This window comes from Hevea brasiliensis, unplaced genomic scaffold (genome assembly GCF_030052815.1).
Source record: "Hevea brasiliensis isolate MT/VB/25A 57/8 unplaced genomic scaffold, ASM3005281v1 Scaf699, whole genome shotgun sequence".
In the NCBI taxonomy this organism is placed as follows: domain Eukaryota; kingdom Viridiplantae; phylum Streptophyta; class Magnoliopsida; order Malpighiales; family Euphorbiaceae; genus Hevea; species Hevea brasiliensis.
In genome coordinates this window covers 1-6684 of record NW_026615249.1, presented here as the reverse complement: position 1 = coordinate 6684, position 6684 = coordinate 1, and the positions used below count along the sequence as shown (strand labels likewise).

General features: G+C 34.8%; 1 pseudogene; it reads right to left on the bottom strand.

Moving 5' to 3' along the window:
- Positions 1–360: 360 nt before the first annotated feature.
- Positions 361–6677, bottom strand: LOC131177641 (F-box protein At4g02760-like; annotated as a pseudogene).
- Between the last annotated feature and the right edge of the window lie 7 nt (positions 6678–6684).

Sequence of the window (6684 nt, the reverse complement as noted above, 5' to 3'; positions counted from 1 at the left end):
TATAATAAATATAAAAAAAATTCCGGAGCATTCGTCTAAATGCTAGATGAGCGACAAAATTAGAGGCAGCGGCCCCCTTTACACCTAGCAGTATTTGAACTTGGGACTTCCAAACAAAGGCCGCGGTGGAGTCCGTAGCCAATTCAACTTTCAGGATCCTCTCCCTCCCCCTCTTCCTCTAAATCAGACAAGCAGAGTAATTAGGCATTTTTAAAAAAAAAAAAAATATTTTGAATTAATCATTGTCGAGTAAATAAAAAGAAGTTCGTTAATAATAAACAATGTTATAGATGAGAATGGATGACATTACCATCCCACTCCCGCTCTGTTAGGGTTGCTTTTTTTTTTTTAATAATAATAATAATAATAATAATAATAATAATAAACAGATTATCTAATAATGGGTACATAGGAATGCAACTAAATCCATCGAAAACAAGATTAACAAATTATAAGTACATTGATTTCGCAATGGCTGCTGGTAACTGAACACTATGATCCAGCAAATAAATTGGCTCACTCAAGTCTGCCATCTTCTCCTGCACGATCTTGGCCAACATCATCAAATGTTTTAATGACCACCAAGAGCAAGGCACCCACCAAAAAGGTAAGATTCTAGCAACAACTTACACGGAAGAAGATGCTTCATCAGCCACGCTTCCTGCATAAACTCAAGTCTTGCCAATTTAACAGCCTGCTGCTGTATTCAGATTCAAGTTCTACCAAGGGATTAACGTGATGTTCAGAAGACCATGGGTCAAGTGGGAGGGGCGAACCTTATCAATATTTCCATACATGCGAGTAAATTTGCCCTCAAGTATGCCATTGTTACGACTTATGATGGATGATTAACAAATATGATATCATCCAATTTCCCGGACCCAAATAACACTAGGGGAAGCTAGAAGCATCCTCAATCAGCCCCCCTAAGAACAATAAATATATGGAAACCAAAATAAAAGAAGAGAATTTGGGGCAAGGGGAAAAAAAACCCCCGAGGCTTTTTACAGTCATTTCAGTAGACAAGGTTTAACAGCCATCAACTCAGTCAGCAACCTAGAGAATATCCGCAGCTTCAGGAATCCAAAGGCATCATCAATAGCTCTGAGAAAGATGAGATGGCATGCACAAGAAAATGTCCATAAGTCAATTCATCAACCATGGTTCACTTTCAGCTTGCTCTCAACAAAAGCCTCATCTAGGGAATACTGTGTTTGAGATCATAACCATCTGAAAGAGTTAATAATAGCAGAACAAAAAAATAAAATAAAATAATAAAAAGGTCATCAAAAGAGGAGGAGGAGGAAAATAAAGAAATGTTCTCTAATAAGTAGGAGTGCTTAATTGATGGAAATAAAATCTCACAAGTCAAAATCCAAAGCAGGAAACTAATAATTCTTAGAATGTTTGATAGAAGGTTAAAAAATCTAAGACTTAAATGTTACCCTTATAAGTTTTAGGTAGTATTTGGTTTAAGTGAATTCCATCAAATTTTGTGGAATTCATTTGTAAATCTAAAATTTTAGTGTTTGGTTTAAATGAAAATTCATTTGAAATTCTTAATAATCAATTCCATAAAATTTATTATAACAAAGCTAAATTATATCAAAATTGATAGAATTTATAAATGAATTCCAAACTTAAAATCATATATATTGCAAGTGACAAAATTATCCACTTATTATATATTATTTTATTTTATTTTATTCATTTCAAATACAAAATTCATTTTATTTGAAATGAATTTCATATTTAATATAAAATATACCAAACAAAGAAATTCATTTGCAAACGAATTCTATCTATCATAGAATTCATTTGCAAATGAAATAAATTTTACAATAGAATTGAACCAAATACGATCTTAATCTTTAAAGAATGTAATTATTAACCTAGACTCCCAAGGTTAACATTTAACTCTAAAAAAGGTATAAATATTAATGAGGCAAAAAGTTAACTTAGTCTTTTTTAAGTATCCAAACAACATTAATGAAGGGTTAAAAGTTACATGGGTAATATTTAGCCCTTATTAACCTCGTACCACCAACTCTCTTAGAGAAGAAGGGGGGCAGATGGAGAGAGAGAGAGAGAGAGAGAGAGAGGGGAAGTAGTGAGGGAGGAGGAAAGGAAGGTACCCAATCCACCGCTGGCCATTGATTCCAGACCTTGCTGGACTTCAAAGTTTCAGCTAAACAACCAGAAAATAGACCTCATCCGAACTTTCCTCATAATGGTTGTATTGACTGTCCTCATTGCCACCACTCTGATCACTATTATAGCTGCTTTCTAATGTACTCATGAAAAACGAACCATCTGAAGTGGGACTGCTCAGGTGTGATGGCAGGCTGACTTCACTATTTAGCTCGTTGTCAATCATTTGTTCAATGTCGATAAAACTGCAAAATCCAGAATCTCAACCAATGTAGAACATTCATTTCCAAATCCTCTCTTCTCCCCACCCTCTTTTCTTTGTATTTTTAAAAAGAATAATAAAATGGAGTTTTGAGTACCACTACTATCAACTAACCTTCCCTCTGGTGGAAACTCAGCTAGCAAACAGATATCAGACCTTGCTTCTAACACCTGCTTTATAGGTATGATACTGCAATATTTCCAAAATTTGGCATAAAGATGTGATGCAAAGATATTTAATGTAAGCATGGCAAATCCAAAAGGAACAACTATTACCTTGAACTGTAGCATCTATGATACCAGTCACCTTCAGAAGCTAAACCTTCCCTGTTAGACACATCCTAGTAGAGGGCACAGATCAGGATTAGAGGGAAATCAAAATATCAAGCTGGAGGTTTAGAACCAATCAACAAAAAGCAGGATATCAACAATATCATTGTACCCACAAGATATCGAAGAGACTTAAAGTCTCCTGCAAGGACTGCCGTCAATAGGCGAGCAACTTCAACCTGCTCAAGACAATGAAGCAATCATTCATTAGGTTCAAAAGGAGGAAAGGAATGAAAGATATAGGAGAAAGAAGCGTAGACGGGATGGGAATTAATCCACCTCTTTGAGATGCATGCAATCTCGTAAAATTAAAACCTCCAGAAGATTCCCACCTGTGCTACCTCCCAGGTTCCTATTAACGAAATTTTAAAAAAGACGATTAAAATAAGGAAAATAAATGACTGATGGCAGTTGATAGTCCATATGAGATGCACAGACCTCAAAAAATTTCCGGTGATTGAATATGATGTTGAAAAATCAACATATTTCAGTTTACGAAATCCCTGCACAAAGTAGTCGGCAAGATTAACTTCTGTGTGTTAAATACTTCAATTACCAAACTCACAACTGATATCATGATTGCTAGAGTGTAGAACATATCAAACCTAACTAACCAGGTATCAGTTATTTAAAATTGCAAAACAATAATCTATATCTTACCAATTTCCAAGCTCAGATCTTATTGTAACCCAATTTTTAAACTAGAGATACATTTATTGAAACACACATCACTAGACCCAGCCAAGTTTACAAAATCAATAATAGATGAATGCCTATAAATTACTTCAACTGAACAATAGTACACATATGCCATGCATGTATTTATTCTCAGCATTTTGAAGTGTTGATCATAAATCTACCAACTGATAATCATGATTGCAAGAGTGTAGAACGCATCAAACCTAACTAACCAGGTATCAGTTAATTAAAAGTGCAAAACAAAAATCTATATATTTCCATGCTCAGATCTTGTTATAACTCAATTTTTAAACTAGATATACACATGTTGAATCACACATCACTAGACCCAACCATGTTTACAAAGTCAATAATAGATGAATGCCTATAAATTACTTCCAACTGAACAATAGTACACATATATCATGTATTTATTCTCGCCATTTTGAAGTGTTGATCACAAATCTACCCCGTGAACCAACAAACATATTTGGATGACAGGAAAAGGGCACTTTTTGCCCATCTGAAAATGCAAAGGAAGTTATGGTTAAGCAATATTCTTTTAGCAAAGAAATTAACAGGAGATGAAAATTAAAAGTGTTTCAATATTAATTGTAGGAATAAGTCCCACATCGATAGTGTACAAGAAAACTAAAGAGCATATAAATGTTGCCAAACCAAACCAAACCATTTTGGTGATGCAGAGCCCAGTTTAAAGCCCAATTTAGTGTGTAGCTTGTCAGTTTAATATTCACTCTTGGGTCTATAATTCTCAACATGGTATTAGAGCAAATCAGGCCCGATTTCGGTTTCGATTCAATTTCCTGATGTTGCCACTGCATTTAAGTTTCAGGTTTCAAGTGTCAATCGGATGTCCCAGTTGCCACTTGAGGAAGAGTGTTGGAATATCACTTGTGGGAATAAATCCCACATCAGTAGCATCAAGAAAATTAAAGGGCATATAAGTATTGGCAAACCAAAACAAAATGGCCTAAGCCCAATTCAGTGTGTAGCTTGCCAATTTGATATTTACACTCTTGATTCCATAATTCTCAACAAAAAGCATTGTTCTTCAAGGAAGCCACTATGAAACTTGTCCTCTCTCATTGAGAACCAAAAAATTGAAGTTCTTTGTTTCACTTGACCAACAACCAAACATATGGCACAATAAATCAAAGTAACAAATAAGTCTTCCTATGAGAGAGAGAGAGACAAAAAGTACATTTGTATATTCACATGGAATAAATTTTCTCAAAACAAGTACATTAGGGAATTTGCAGAGACAAATAACCATTGTAGCCATTTTCCATTAACAAACCTTCACAAGTATGCGAACTTTACAATCATGCAGCTTAAAGCCTCTGAGAGCCAATGAGATTAAGTTTGGACAATTATTCACTAGATCCGCACAGGTTGGCGATTTCAAACTCTCATCTCTTCCTGGTATTAAATATATAGTGAGAGAAAACTTTAAGAAAATGGAAACAGCAAATCTTCATGAAGATGACACTGCACCTGTTTTTGAAAAACCGAAAAAAAAACGCTATATCAAGGGAAAATTAATGCTCACGGACACCATTTTTTGCCTCAACTCAAAATGCCTGCTCCCCCACACCCCCCCCCCCCCCCCCCCCCCCCCCCAAAAAAAAAAAAATAATAATAAATAAATAATAACGAATAAACTCAGCTAGCAATGGAAAGAATAAATAGATTCTTTTTACCTAGAGGAAAAGGTTCAATATGCAATCATTAAAGGAAAAAGACACAACGCAAGTGAATAAACTTACATCTGTTTGTTACAAACTGAAAAACTACAAGTTGCAAAAAAAACAAACTCACCAAGTATAACCAAAAGCAGAATTATAGCTGAACTCTTTAAAAATAATATTAAAAGAAAAGATGGAAGTACCAACCATTGAGGTTAAGGTGCTTCAGAATTCCATATTATGCAGTCAAGGAAAGAGAAATTTAGAAGTTAATTTTATCTTAATTCTTAAGTTGGATAATATAAATTTCGTTGTAATCTTCTTCACAAGTGTCATCTAACTTCATACTAGGGCTTTTTCTGAAACAGCATATGTATTAAATAGTAGATAAGTGTCGTACTTCAGTGAGAAGATCAGTCTCCAATTTACAAGGATATTCTTCCTACTCTGTTATTTCTTCCTACGGTCTGGACTCTGGACAACATATTATTTATCAAGAATTTTCGTACTTAGGATATTCCTATATAAGAAACATCAGATTTTATTTATTATCTAGGAAATCATTTGCTTCCCATTCAGTGTCAGCAGTTTCACCTATATTACTAGTTCTAATTAGACAAGGAATTACTTTTAGGTATATAAATATTTATGTAAGCTAATTGCTTTCTTAGGCTTTCAAAAACCATTTTACGACTACTTGATTTGGTTTTAAATAGCTATAATGCCTAGTGTGACTGTGATCTCTCTCTTCTTTCGCCTCCTTTTTTTTTTAATTTTAATAAAAATACTATCACAAATCACAATAGTACTTTCCTATCAGCATCATGCATGCTGAATTGCAAGTAACTAAATTTCATATTTATCACATCCACATGGCATACTTGCTTTTCTATGCATACACAAAGTTCAGTTTAGAAGCCACAAATATAAGATCTATTTGAGATACTGTGTCAATAGGCAAACATTAGATCTAACCAACAAAAAATTTAGAGAAGTGCAACAGTAGCAATCTTACATCTGCTCTATTTGTCTAGCCTTTATGTTATCCACCCAGTGCAACCATGACCATTAACATCTCATACATGCTCTCAAAGCAACAATAACACAGTAACACACACATATCCAACTCTGAGAAACTTACAGGCCAACAATTTCCAGGTCAAGGAGAGAGGGGCAGGCTGACAATGCCCCACAAAGTGAGGTGTTATCCATTCTTTCAATATTGTAAAGGTGCAACCTTCTCAAAAGAGTCCTTACATAACGCAAAAAGCAAATATTAGAATATATGAAGTCACCATACCAACCAAGCATTTTAAAAAATCAAAGTTCCCAACAATACCCTGCAGCACCACTATCCCCACTCAAAGGGCTTAGGCAGGATCTAGTGAGAATAGATGATTCTTTCCCTTGTCTGGTCTTTTTGTCATTCCATGAAAAGTTAGATACATCTACAGAATTCCTGATGCTATAAACTAATGGCTGACAAGATCCTGGTGACACCGTTGGACCTGGAACTATACCAAGCTTAAGGGACCTGAATAACCAGTTAAAAAACACA